Source organism: Scyliorhinus torazame, chromosome 7 (assembly GCF_047496885.1).
Source record: "Scyliorhinus torazame isolate Kashiwa2021f chromosome 7, sScyTor2.1, whole genome shotgun sequence".
NCBI lineage: Eukaryota > Metazoa > Chordata > Chondrichthyes > Carcharhiniformes > Scyliorhinidae > Scyliorhinus > Scyliorhinus torazame.
The window spans coordinates 134843000-134858399 of NC_092713.1; positions in this window are offsets into that span (position 1 = coordinate 134843000).

Here is a 15400-nt window from a genome sequence, read left to right on the forward strand (position 1 = left end):
CCGCTATCCGGCGGGGCAGGCCATACCAGCGCTGAGGAGTGGCGTGAACCACTCTGGCATTGGGCAACCGGGAAGGTGCAGAATCCTCCGCACCTTCAGGGGCTAGGGCGATGCCGGCGGGGTTTGTGCCGCGCCAGCTGGTGCTGGCGGTGTTGGCGCCGCACCAACCGGCACCAAAGGGCCTCCGCCGGCGCGTGTTGGCACATGCGTGGGAGCGCCAGCGTGTTCTGGCGTGATCCCAGCACATGCGCAGGGGGGTTCTTCTCCGTGCCGGCCATGGCGGACCGTTACAGCGGCCGGCGCGGAGGGAAAGAGTGCCCCCACGGCACAGGCCCGCCCGCGGATCGGTGGGCCCCGATCACGGGCCAGGCCACGGTGCCCCCCCCCCCCCCCCCCCCCCCGAGGCTAGAATCTTCCGTGCCCCCCCCCCCCGAGGACTCAGCAGGCCGCCCGCAGAGCCAGGTCCCGCCGGTAAGGACCTTGTTTGATTTACACCGGCGGGACTGGGCGAAAATGGGCGGTCACTCAGCCCATCGCGGAGGGGAGAATCGCTGGGAGGTCCACTGCCAGCGGCCCCCGACCGGCGCGACACGATTCCCGCCCCCGCTGCCAAACCGCCGCTGGAGAATCCGGCAGCCGGCGTCGGGGTGGCGGGCAGGATTCACGCCGCCTCCCCTGGCGATTCTCCGGCCCAGCGGGGGGTCGGAGAATCCCGCCCTATATGTCTGAGCCCCCAGCTGGGGTGGGGGAGAGGGGATGCAGCAGTTTTTGGTGGGCTGGTGTTTCCCAAAGTAGCGGTGGTGCTGATTCATGGACTGGGGGTCCAATTGGGCTGAGGGAGGTGATGGAGAGTATGGGGGCGATGCAGGCAGAGAAGGCCCCGGGGCTGGATGGGTTCCCAGTGGAGTTTTATAAAAAGGTTGTGGTGGACCTGGGGCCATTACTGGTGAGGACGTATAATGAAGCGAGGGAGAGCGGGGAACTCTCCCCTACATTGTCGCAGGCTTCCATCTCCTTGATTTTAAAGAAGGATAAGGATCCGGAGCAGTGTGGGTCGCACTGCCCGATATCATTACTGAACATAGAAGCCAAGCTGTTGCTGAAGGTTTTGACCTCGCGCATCGAGGACTGTGTCCGGGGGTGATAGGCGAAGATCAAACGGGGTTTGTGAAGGGGAGGCAGTTGTTGGAGAATGTGAGAAGGCTGCTTAATGTAATCATTGTGGAGGTGGAGGTAGTGGTGAAAATGGACACGGAGAAGGCGTTTGATTGGGTGGAGTGGGAGTATCTGCTGGAGGTGTTGGGGCGGTTCGGGCTCAGGCAAGGGTTAGTGGATTGGGTCCGGCTGCTGCATAAGGTGCTGGTCGTGAGCGTGCGGACGAACCAAGTGCGTTTGGGGTACTTCAGGCTGCATCATGGGATGAGGCGGGGGTGCCCGGTCTCCCCGTTGCTCTTCGCCTTGGCAATAGAGCCACTGGCAATGGTGCTTAGGGCGTCAAGCGACTGGAGAGGGATTGAGCCGGGGGAGGGGCGTTGAGCACAGGATATCACTGTATGCGGATGACCAGTTGGTGTATATTTCAGACCCATTGGGCTAGATTGAGGACATCACGGGGATTTTGGAGGAATTTGGCTGGTTTTCGGGATACAAGTTGAATATGGGGAAGAGTGAGGTATTCCTGATTGAGTCTAGAGGGCAGCGAAAGAGGTTAGGGGAGTTACCGTTTAAGGTGGTGGGGATGAGTTTTCGATACTTGGGTATCCAAGTGGCATGGAGCTGGGCGCAGTTGCATAAGTTGAACCTGGCTTGGCTGGTGGAGCAGATGAAAGTGGATTCAAGAGGTGGGATGTGCTGCCGCTGTCGCTGGCGGGTTGGGTGCAGACAGTAAAGATGACGGTGCTGCCGAGGTTTCTGTTTGTGTTTCAGAATCTCCCAATCTTGGTCCAAGTCGATTTTTAAGGACATCAATGGGTTGATCTCTGGATTTGTGGGGTCGCGGAAGACCCCGCGGGTTAGGAGGGCTTTCTTGGAGCTGGGGCGAGGTCGGGGGGCTGGCACTGCCGAATATGATTAATTACTGCTGGACAGCGAATATTGCTATGGTTGAGAAATGGATCGTGGGGGAAGGGTTGGCGGGGCATCGGATGGAGGTGGCATCATGTAGGGTAGGGGAACATGTTTGAGGGCTTTGTTGTTGGCGCCGCTACCGTTCTCGCCAGCCAGGTTCTCCATGAGCCCAGTGGTGGTGTTGGCCCTAAGGGTGTGGGGGTAATGGAGGCGGCATTTAGAGCTGGAGGGTTCCTCGGTGTGGGCACCGATCGGCAACAACCATAGGTTTGCACCGATGGGGCTGAATGCGAGGGTTTAGGGGTGGCGATATGAAGGGATTGAGCGATTTGGTGATCTCTTTATCGGGAGCGAAACTGCAAAGTTGGACGACCTGGAGGAAGAGTACGAATTGCCCAGGGGGATGGGCTTTAGGTACCTGCAGGTCTGAGACTTACCTGGGCTGCCGCCTCTGGGGTTGCAAGACAAGGGGCTGTTGAGGGATGAGATAGGCGAGAGGAAGGTGTCCAATATCTATGAGGAGTTGATGGATTGGGAGAGAGCTATTGTGGGGGACATTAAGCGTAACTGGGAGGGGAGGTGGGGGCTATGACATGGGCAGAGGCCGTGAGGAGGGTGAATGCATCCTCATCGTGTGCGAGGTTAAGCCTCAACTAGTTTAAGGTAATGCACAGGGCGCATATGACAGTAGCAAGGATGAGTAGGTTCTTTGAGGGGGTAGAGGATGGGTGTGGGCGGTGTGCGGGGGGGTGGGGGCCGTGATTCACGTCCACGTGTTCTGGGCGTGACCAAGGTTGAAGGGGCTCTGGCAGGTGTTTATGCACGTGATGTCCAAGGTTCTAGGTGTGGAGGTGGCCCCGAATCCAGAGGTAGCGATATTTGGGGTGTCGGGAGTAAGGGGGTTAAAATAGGGAAGGTGGGATGGGAGGAGAGGATGGTATTAGGGAAGTGGGGTTGGTGCGGGTGCTTATTGTTTATAGAGTTGTTTGGTTTTCTTCTGCTTTTGTTTGTTTATATGAAAATGCCTTGAATAAAATATTTTTAAAAAAGACTGGTAAATAACCTCTTGATGTCTTACATCATGCACGCAATGACACAGGGTTCATCAGCAATTCTGCTTTTCAAAAGAAAGCTAAGAACAAAGTTTGACCTTTGGATACAACCTGATACTTTGGAGATTGTCAACAACAACAAGCATAGGTCGCCGAAGGGAACAAAACCCGAAAAAGAGAGTGTTTCCTCAAGAAGAGGGAGTGCAAGCAAGAAGCTACACGACAATGAAAGACAGATATCTGCTGTTATCCAAGCAAAAACAAGTTCAATATCATAGAATCACTACCGTGCAGAAGGAGGCCGTTCAGCCCATTGGGTCTGCACCCACTCTCTGAAAAAGCACCCGACCGTACCTATCCCTGTAACCTAGTAACTACACCCAACCTTTTGGACACTAAGGGGCAATTTATCATGGCCAATCCACATAACTGGCACATCTTATGACTGGGAGGAAACCGGAGCACCCGGAGGAAACCCACGCAGACACGGGGAGAAAGTGCAGACTCCACACAGTCACCCAAGGCTGGAATTGAATCCGAGACCCCTGGTGTTGTGAGGCCACTGTGCTACCGTGCCACCCCTCATACAACGCACAGACGGATGATGAGAGAGTTTGGCAATGTCATACTGACCACTACTAGCTTCATGAAGTGAAATCGCTGAAACTTCCCAGGAAGGATTTCCATTGGAAAACCAAAGCAATGATACTCCTGAACAGAGACCAGAGATAAATTCAGATCCTGCTTCCAAAGTATCTTTAACACCATTGGAGACGGGCACTGAAGTAACTTCACAGGAAGTAAAATCAACAGAAGAAAAAACACACTTCAAAGGTCTCGAGTAGCCAGATTCCAGAATGTTGAGTGCAACGCAAAAGAAATAGACGTCCACCTGAGAGAGGCTGCCATATTGAGTTGTATATATGTAAAAACATAATGGTGCCAGGTAATGAATCTAATGTATAATTGGATCTGTGGTTTAAACATTAAGAAAAGTTGTTGTTTGGACTAAAAGGGGAGGGGTATTATGTATTTAAATAGTACATCCTGGCTGGTTAAACATCACGTGATCTGTAATGACGTCAGCAGAGTGTTTGCCCGGGCTTCAGTTCTCCATCTTAAACTTGATTGAGCAACATCTCCTGAGTAAACATTGCATTGTGTTTTGAACAAACCCAAGTGTGTGGCATCTTTATACTTTTTCTCTTTGCGATGATAGGGCAGCACGGGAGCGCCAGGGTCCCAGGTTCGATTCCCCGCTGGGTCACTGTCTGTGCGGAGTCTGCACGTTCTCCCCGTGTCTGCGTGGGTTTCCTCCGGGTGCTCCGGTTCACTCCCACAATCCAAAGACGTGCAGGTTAGGTGGATTAGCCATGTTAAATTGCCCTTAGTGTCCAAAACGGTTAGGAGGGGTTATTCGGTTAAGGGAATAGGGTTGAAGCGAGGGCTTAAGTGGGTCGGTGCAGACTCGATTGGCCAAATGGCCTCCTTATGCACTGTATGTATGTATGATTTAAGAATATAACACAAATTATTGTGACAAATTAACATTCTGAATTATGTCTATTTACCTGCTATTTATTGATCTATTCATCTCAATGAATCTAAAGATTTTTATTGTATAATTGTGTCCAAGTACTTGAACTCTCCTTGAAAATCTTTGAGGAGGAGAATTAAAAGGTTACCAATGATGCAGCCACTGTAACAATTGTTAAAACTAACAACTGTATGGATTCTGGTCACCAAGCGGTGACAAATAAAGTAATCTGAATCCTTGTCCGAACTGTAATTGTAACTGTGACTCTAATTGTAATTGTAATTCAAAGCTAACCCTAAACCTAATCCCAACAGGAAAGTCACCAGCACAGATCGGTTGATAAAGGCAATGACAAGTTTCCATCTATCCACGTGCATCTTGATAATGTTCTTATCCTGTTTGCTGCTGCATTACTGTAGTTTGCTACGTGTTTCTGTAAAGTACTTTACAATACTGTCTCATTTCTACCAAAATCTATAGGCACTTTTGAGTTTGGATTTTCTCATGTTTGTCTATTCAAGGGGTGGGATTCCCCATCCCGCGGGCCGCATCAGTTTTCTGGTTCAGCACACCCCTGCCGGCAGCGGGTTTCTCCGTCCCGCCAGCCGGCCAATATGGTTTCCCATTGCGGGCAGCCCCACGCCGTCAGGAAATCCCCACGCGTGGGTCTGCTCCCGGCTTAATGGAGAATCCCGACAGCGGAGAATCCAAGATGTTTTTAGGACTTGGAATTTAATGCCTGATAATGAGATGCAAAGAGATTCAATAGTAGCCTTCAATAGCAAATTGGATAAATAAATGATGATATCCAATTGCAGGGGTTGGGAAAAAGAGTCAGGGAATGGGGCTAATTGAGTTGCTGTTCAAAAGAGTTGACGCATCTTAGTGGGCTAAGTGGCCTGCTTCTGTGGTATACTGTAATGTTATATCAGTCAGTGCAGGCAGATGTATTGAAGAGCAATGGAGACATTACAAGGTAGCATAACAAACAAAATATAAACAAGAGAGATCTCAATGCTGGACACATAGACTAGTTTAAGCTAGCTTTTACTTTCAGGTGCTGATTGACATGCTGTGCAATTCCAGGCATTTGTGTTTTCCGTTCCAGATTTCCAGCATTTATTGCTTGTGTTTTGCCAAAGTTATTGGAAAGCAATTGTGATATTGTATGTGTGTTATTTATTTGTAGTCCACACATTTTCATTAATTTGATGTTGATGTAAATTTTGATTGTGTTATGAAATCATGCTTCAGCTTTACAGAGCCCAGGTTAAACGATGCCAGGAGTACTGTAAGCAGAGTAACCACACATTAGGAAGGACATATTGGGCTTGGAGACAATGCAACATAGGATAACCAGGTTGATGGATGGATTTCAAGAGTTAAATTACGAGGAGAAATCACACAACCTAGTTGTTGAAGTGAGTTTCCTAATGCAGAGGCACCTGCAATAAATATTATGTAACCCACATGTACTTCTGTATAAATCTATCTATATGAGTGCATATCATAACTAATTATGAGATGATTGCAAGGCATCAGGGAACTTAGCTAACGAACTTGACTACATTCTTTATATGGTGAAACAGCCACAACAAGGCACACTCAGCAGGAATGTTCCTAATCAGCAGTCCTCGGACAGATGCTCTTGTGGAATGCGGACAATGATACTAGTGGGCAGCATGATCCTGTGGGCAGCATGGTGGTGCAGTGGGTTAGCCCTGCTGCCTTAAGGCGCTGAGGTCCCAGGTTCGATCCCGGCTCTGGGTCACTGTCCATGTGGAGTTTGCACATTCTCCCCGTGTTTGCATAAGTTTCACCCCCACAACCCAAAAGATGTGCAGGGTAGGTGAATTGGCCACACTAAATTGCCCCTTAATTGGAAAAAAATGAATTGGGTATTCTAAACTTATAAAATAAGACCCAAGTGTCATGATATCCATATTAACATATCATGGTGCAATCACACACACACACTGATGGACAGGTCAACGGACCAATCAACACACACGCAACATCACAGCCAATCACCGGTGAGAGCACACGCACTATAAAGACAGGGGATACCACAGTTCCCGCTCATTCCACCAGGAGATAGCTCAAAGCACAGAGCTTTGCCACTCAGACATACACCATGTGCTGAGTGCCTCTCTAAGATAGTGCTAGGGCTGGGTCCACAGGTTAACTGGTGAAGTACGAACCACAGCCAGACGTTAACAGTTGTTATTACACAGAATAATAAAACAGTTAGAACATAGAACATAGAACAATACAGCGCAGTACAGGCCCTTCGGCCCACGATGTTGCACCAAAACAAAAGCCATCTAACCTACACTACACTACACTACACTACATGTAGTTGTACCATCTACAACCGTGTTGGTTCATTTGTATATCGGAACATCCAACACGACATACCAGGATTGGAAACTCGCCAGCAACTGTGAGACCTACATGCACATCTTCAGAGATCCGTCATCCTGCGCTATGGACACCATCAGCCCGTCGCAGCCGCTCCAAATCGCTGGAAATCTCGGCGTCAACTGGAAGCTGTTTAAACAGCGCTTCCAGCTCTTCCTAGAAGCCACAGACAGGGAGAATGCATCGGACACCACGAAGATCACCCTCCTTCTCTCCACGGCAGGCAACACGCATCCACATCTACAACTCCCTGGCATTCGCGGAAGGCGAGGACAAGACGAAGTACAAAACGGTCCTTCTAAAACTTGAGCAACACTTCAGTGTCGAAGTGAATGAGAGCTTCAAGAGGTACCTCTTCCAGCAGCGCCTGCAGGGTAAGGATGAGCCTTTTCAATCCTTTTTGACACACCTCCGTATCCTCGCGCAGTCCTGCGGCTATGAGGCCACCTCCGATTCCATGATTCAGGACCAGATAGTTTTTGGGGTCACCTCGGACACCCTATGTCAGCAGCTCCTCAAAATAAAGAGCCTCACCCTAGCCACCGCCATCGAAACCTGCGTCCTCCATGAAAACGCGACCAGCCGGTACTCCCAATTCCAGGCGGCCGAATCGGCAAGGCAGGGGTCCTACGAGGCCGAACGGGTCCAGTCGATTGAGTTCCTCCCGGCTCACGGCCCGGACGAGGGCGGCCATTTCGAGCGCTTTCCGAGGCCTCCCGCGCTTGTACGCGCCAAAAGAGGGGACGTCGGCGCAGAGGGACGTGGCGCGCAGATGCGCTTTACGCAGGACCGAACTGCGCATGCGCAGTGGCACAACGACTGCCATGACGTCACGACGTGCGGCAACTGTGGATCCGCACACTTAAAGCGGCAATATCCAGCCAAAACTCGACAATGCCTCTGCTGTGGCAAGATGGGCCACTGCGCTGCCTGCTGTTGAGCAGCTCAACCTGCCAACGCTCCGCAATTCCGCCAGCCTCGCAGGGACGTGCGGGCCATTGAGCCTCCATACACCGAGTCATACCCTGATGACGTACAGACCGGTAATACTGACGACCAGGAAGCCTTCCGCGTTGCGGTAATAGATAGAAATCAGATGTCCCCAAGTAGGACCCACCAGCCGATGCAAGTGCACAGCGGTAATCCAGGCGATAAATGGTGTGCCACCCTAACGGTCAACCGATCACCAATCACATTCCGTTTAGACACTGGTGCCTCCGCCAATCTCATTGCATGGTCAGCCTTCTACGCCTTGAAGGTCAGACCACCGATTCGGCCATCCCGCTGTCAGTTGGTCGATTACAACGGTAATGTTATCCCGGCCATGGGGTCTTGCCAGCTCGAGGTTGCACACAATTCATACACAGCCACACTGTCTTTTGAGATAGTTGGAGCCTCGAAGGACTCCCTGCTAGGCGCACAGGCGTGCAAGATCCTCCACCTCGTTCAGCGGGTACACACTCTGTCTCCAGAAGGCACGTCCAATTTCCCAGATGCAGACTTTACGGCACAGCTCCACTCGCTCCTCGCCCACAACCAGCAGGTTTTCGAGGGCATGGGTACACTGCCCTGCACTTACAGAATACGGCTCAAACCGGATGCCACCCCGGTCATTCACGCACCTCATAGAGTCCCAGCACCACTCAAGGACCGCCTCAAGCAGCAGCTGCAGAATCTGCAGGACCAAGGAGTGCTTTCCCGGGTCACGGAGCCCACGCCATGGGTCAGCTCCATGGTGTGCGTAAAAAAGCCCTCTGGCGAGCTCCGGATCTGCATCGACCCGAAAGACCTGAACAATAACAGCATGAGGGAACACTAACCCATACCCAAACGGGAAGAAATCATGAGCAAAATGGCCCGGGCTAAAATTTTTACCAAGCTTGATGCCTCAAAGGGCTTTTGGCAGATTCAGCTGGATCAGTCCAGCAGGAAGCTGTGCACTTTCAACACTCCCTTTGGCAGATACTGCTACAATAGGATGCCGTTTGGCATCATCTCGGCATCCGAGGTGTTTCATCGCATCATGGAACAGATGATGGAGGGCATCGAAGGGGTGCGCGTCTATGTTGACGACGGCATCATCTGGTCCACCACACCACAGGAGCACATCAGTCATCTCCAGCGCGTCTTTGCGGATACGAGAACATGGCCTGCGCCTCAACCGAGCCAAGTGTTCTTTTGGCCAAGCTGAGCTAAAGTTTCTGGGGGACCACATATTGCGGTAAGGGGTGCATCCGGATGCAGACAAAGTGACAGCTATTGCAGTCATGCCGCAGCCGGCAGACAAGAAGGCAGTGCTATGCTTCTCGGGATGGTCAACTTCCTGGGGACGTTTATTCCCAACCTTGTCTCCCACACAACGGCTCTTCGCCACCTAGTGAAGAAGACTATGGAGTTCCAGTGGCTTCCCGCGCACCAGAAAGAATGGGAGGAGCTCAAGATCAAGCTCACTACCGCCCCGGTATTGGCGGTCTTCGACACTATTCGAGATACAAAGATCTCGACTGATGCCAGTCAGTCCGGCATTGGGGCGGTACTCCTGCAACGGGACGACACTGCATCATGAGCCCCGGTCGCCTATGCCTCGCAGGCCATGACCCCCACAGAACAGCGCTATGCGCAGATTGAGAAGGAGTACCTGGCTTTGTTAACCGGCATAGATAAATTCCACGACTATGTGTATGGTCTTCCTCAGTTCACCGTGGAGACCGACCATCGCCCCCTGGTCGGCATCATACAAAAGGACGTCAATGAGATGACCCCTCGGCTCCAGCGCATTCTGCTCAAGCTCCGGAGGTACGACTTCCAACTGGTCTACACCCCGGGAAAGGACCTCATCATCGCGGATGCCCTATCCAGAGCAGTGAGCACACCGCCCGAATCGGGGGGGTTCGTCTGTCCGGTCGACACACATGTAGCCTTCACATCGGCCAATCTGCCAGCTACTGATGCAAGTCTGGCCCACATTCGCCGTGAGACTGCGGCTGTCCCCCTTCTACAACGTGTGATGCGCCACATGACGGAAGGGTGGCTCAAGGGGCAGTGCACACAATTCTACAATGTCCGGGACGACTTGGCCGTCATTGATGGTGTCCTCCTAAAGTTGGACCGGATTGTGATCCCACACAGCATGCACAGGCTGGTCCTCGAACAATTGCACGAAGGCCATCTCGGGGTTGAAAAGTGCAGGCGGAGGGCCCGAGAAGCTGTGTACTGGCCGGGCATCAGCGACGACATTGCCAACATGGTGCTCAACTGCCCCACCTGCCAAAGGTTTCAGCCAGCGCAACCCCTTGAGACGCTTCAGCCCCATGAGTTGGTAACGTCCCTCTGGGCAAAGGTGGGTGTGGACCTTTTTCATGCGCTCGGCAGGGGCTACGTCATCATAATTGACTATTTTCCAATTATCCGGAGGTCATACACCTGCACGACTTGACATCATCAGCTGTAATCAGAGCATGTAAAGAAACCTTCGCTCGCCATGGCATTCCGCTTACCGTCATGTCGGCCAATGGGCCCTGTTTTGCGAGCCAAGAATGGTCTTCTTTTGCAGCCTCATATGGCTTCACAAACGTGACGTCCAGCCCTCTGCATCCCCAGTCAAATGGCAAGGCGGAAAAGGGCATCCATAACGTGAAGCAGCTCCTCTGCAAGGCTGCTAATGCCGGATCTGACTTCTGTTTAGCCCTGCTGGCCTATCGCCCCACTGTCCACAGGCCTCTCACCAGCCCAGCTGTTGATGGATCGCGCCCTCAGGACCACTGTGCCATCCATTCATGTTCCCAAACCCGACCATGCTCCAGTACTGCAAAGGATGCGACAGCAGCGTGCTCAGCAGAAGGTGGCACATGACGCTCGGGCGACTGATCTTCCTGCCCTGGCGCCTGGAGACAAAGTCTGCATACACCTATCAGAGGATGACTGGTCGGCAACTGCCGAGGTTCCCCGCCGCGTGGCTCCCCGCTCGTTCATGGTTCGCATGCCTGATGGCTCCATTCGCCGGCGTAATCGGCGGACCCTTTGTCTGGTTCCGCGCTCGCTACGTGATCATGCACCGGTGCCACGCCCTCCTGTTGTCCCTGATGTCCACTTTGTAGAGCTTCCTGCCACTCTGCCTATTACTCTATCGCCCGTGGTCAGGCCCATTCCTCAGCTGGTGGATCCGGACCCACCCTTGAGGCGGTCAACCCGAATTCGTCGCCCACCTACTAGGCTGGGCTTATGAGCCTGTTTGCGCATTGGACTCATTGAATTGTTGTGCAACAATGTTAACGTGTTTCTCTTTTTGTTGTTCCAGGAGTTCTCTTTCGATATTTGATGATTGCACTTGTTTTGTTTGTGGTACAACCTCGTTGCTATGTTGCACCTGACACCTTCCTATGTATATAGTTTAGCCTCATGGACACATTGTAAATATTGCACACACATACTCAGCCGCACTCAGTACACACCAACATTTATTACCATGTAGGCACATATCCTTGTGAAAAGGGGGGATGTCATGATATCCATATTAACATACCATGGTGCAATCACACACACACACTGATGGACAGGTCAACGAACCAATCAACACACACGCAACATCACAGTCAATCACGAGTGAGAGCACATGCACTATAAAACAAGGAACACCACAGCTCCCGCTCATTCCACCAGGTGATAGCTCAGAGCACAGAGCTCACAGCGTGCCACTCAGACATACACCATGTGCTGAGTGCCTCTCTAAGTTAGTGCTAGGGCTGGGTCCACAGGTTAACTGGTGAAGTACAAACCACAGCCAGAAGTTAACAGTTGTTATTATACAGAATAATAAAACAGAGTTGTACCATCTACAACCATGTTGGTTCGTTTGTATATCACCCAACATGACACCAAGGACAGTCGATAAGGGGGTTGGGAAGATATCATAAGGCATGAAAACCCCCCCCCCTAATTGTCCAAGAGATGATCATGCAGTTCCCTGCTGCCCAGTAACCAATTTTGTTGGTTCTAAAGGTCAATATATGTAATCTACAATCACTATGAATGGAATGTGTCCAGCTGGGATGGGCTGAGTAACTGTTTGAAATTGTATTTCTTTGTACGGCGGTGAAGTGTCTGGGTCACCCAGAGAATTGTTTGACCATTGGAGCAGACCCGGGTGTCAAGTGATTCTTTCGGATTCATTCCCGCTAACACCAAGGTTATGTTGGCTGGAAATTAGGTGGTTAAGCGGTGATTTGATCAATATTTTCAAGATATTAAGGGGAGCAGATAGGGTAGATAGAGATAAACCATTTCTGCTAATTAGGGGAACCAGGTCTTGAGGGCATGATCTAAACATTAGGTCTGTCAGGATTGAAATTAGGAAACATTTCTACATGCAAAGCACGGTAGAAATTTGAAACTCTCTTCCACCAATGGCAATAGATGCTAGATCAATTGATAATTTAAAATGGAGATTGATACTTTTTTTGTAAAGGTATTAAAGGATATGGGGCAAAGGCATGTACACTTAGGTTGCAGATCAGTTGGATGGTGGAAAAGGTTCCTGTTCCCGTGTTCCTAAGAAATATTCAGTATTTTAAGTAAATAAATTACAATTCAGGAAATGAAGGGTGTCACAATGATGGGAAATTAAGACTGAGTGAGATCTATCTATACCATCACCAGCTAACCAAATAGGTATTGAACTGTCTAAAGAATACCTGTTCAAAAAAAAACAAGAAGACACTGACCAAAAATGGCTGCCACAGTCACCTGATTTCTCACACTGTAAATTGACCATTTTTCTGGAATGTTCCTTTGTGGATTGTATTATAATCCTGCCCTGACCTGTCGCATGGAATCTCATACTTCGTGACTATCAAGGTGGACTTCAAAGGGACTCTTGAAGGGTGTTACAATGCAAAGTGCTGGATGTTAATCAATTGTCTGATGAATGTAAGAATTTCAGATATATTGTATGATATGTATTTGGTAAGGGTAAAATAACCTGGCTTTGTCTGTGTATGGCTGTTGCAGTAATGTTTTTAAAGAATCTTCGTTTGAAAGATTTTGAGAGCCAGGAGTTCAATTAGGGCATTTTAGAAAGCTTGAGCGAATGGAGTTTTGTTTGGATTAAGGGAGATTCTCATGGTGTTAATTAGATTTCAACTTGATAACATAACATAATTAATGGGAGAAGCCAAGGTATCAGGCAAAAGCATGTTAGTTGCGTTTTCGATTGGGATGTGAGCAGAAGTCAAGCATCTGCTCTCACTGCAGTTCAGTTAAAATATGTCTGCAGACAGATTAGCCGTTTCTTTCCAAGCAATTCAGAATTGTGTGGCTGGAATGTGAGCTGAAACAAGCTGAGAAACAGCTTCTGAAGAAATACAACTAGAATTTCTGCATCGTTCTGACAGGATTCAGGTATTTTCATTAAAATAGTCTCAAAGAACATCTCTGTAAAGCAGGTATTACAGAGTGCTAAATGTATTTGAAAGTGGATTGAGAGCTGAGATTGTTTTCTTGTTGTTCTAGTGGGATTAAAGACAGCAGTTAAGAGGTATTGCGCCACTGTATTGATTAGCATTGTTTAAGGAGTAATTGGAAGTTTTTTTGTGTGATGTTAAAGATATTTTAATATTGTATTAGTAATAAAGTTTGTTTTAATATACCTTTTCCCTGTTTTTTGTGAAATCACTCCTGGAGCGAGGCATCTTACAAAATTCAAATAAAATATTGAGATTTCTGTCCAGTTTCTTAAAACTAATTTACAGGATGTGGGTGTCGCTGGTTAGGCCAGCATTTATTGCCCATCTCTAGTTACCCTTCAGAAGATGGTGGTGAGTTGGCTTCTTGAACTGCTGCAGTCCTTGAGGTGTAGGTCCACCCATTGTGTTGTTAGGGAGGGAGTTCCAGGCTGTTGCCGCAGCGACAGTGAAGGAGCAGCAATATATTTCCAAGTCAGCGTGGTGAGTGACTTGGAGGAGAACCTCCAGGTGGTGGAATTCCCAGGTATCTGCTGCTCTTGTCCTTCTAGTGGTCATAGATTTGGAAGGTGCTGTCTGAGGAACCTTAGTGAGTTACTGCAGTCCATCTTGTAGATGGTGCACATGGCTGCCACTGTTCTTCGATGCTGGAGGGTTTGGATGTTTGTGGTAGGGGGAGCAATCAAGTGGGCTGCTTTATCCTGGATGGTATCGAGCTTCTTGAGTGTTGTTGGAGCTGCACTCATCCAGGCAAGTGGAGACTATTCCATTACACTCCTGACATGTGCTTTATAGATGGTGGACAGGCTTTGAGGGGCTCAGGTGGTGAATTACTTGCTATAGGATTCCTAGGCTTTGGCCTGCCCTGGTAGCCACAGTATTAATGTGGCTAGTCCAGTTCAGTTTCTGATCAATGGTAACTCCTCCCAGGATGTTGATTGTGGGGGATTCAGCGGTGGTAATGACATTGAATATCAAGAGCCGATGGTTAGATCCTCTCTTGTAGGAAACAGTCATTGCCTGGCACTTGCTACTTGTCAACCCAAGCCTGAATATTGTCCAGTTCTACTCCAGTATTTTAAAGGAAACTAGCTAACTTCAAACGGCCGCAATGTTCAACAATCTATGCTTTAAGTACAAGCAAAAGGCTTCAATTGAATATCCTATTAACTTTTATTTGGGCTCTAACGTTTTCTACTTTTGAGATCTGTGTGTATGCCATCTAGCCTTTTTGTTACTAATTAACTTACCCTATTTTGACTCCAGAATACCTGGTTCAATTGGCTCCGAATTAAAAATTGGATCGGAAAAGGCATTTACGGGGAAAATAATTTTTTAAAAACCTTTGTTGCAATCAAGCATGGAGGGAGAATAAAGGGGGGCCAGTTCACTCCTCCCCACCCAGCCACAACAAAATTGTGGACTCTTATCCAGAATTGTTCTCACAGATTAACAAAGGAGTTAAAAGAGTGGGGGAAGTAAATTGTTCCTTTGAAAACAATTCAAAAATTGATGAAGGTTGTCTTGGGCCTGAAATACTAAAGTGCACAAAGCTTCACATTTGATGACAGTGCTTTTCTAGAAGAGGGAAGTGACTTATGAGGATGTAAATGTTCTGTCCCTCTAGGAACTAAAAGGGATGGCTAGGCATTTAGAATTAGAGTTTCACCCGAAATATGTACAATGTTAAAATATGTGACCAGAGAATTAGGTTGAGAACGTAAGTCAAGAATAGGAAACAAAATGGAATTGACTAAAATCCAGCTGGAACAGAGATGAAGAAAGTTAGAACTCCAAGAATTAGAGAGAGGAAACGCTTTCTAAAGAAGATTATAGGAACTTGAAAGGGAAATAATGGTAGGTAT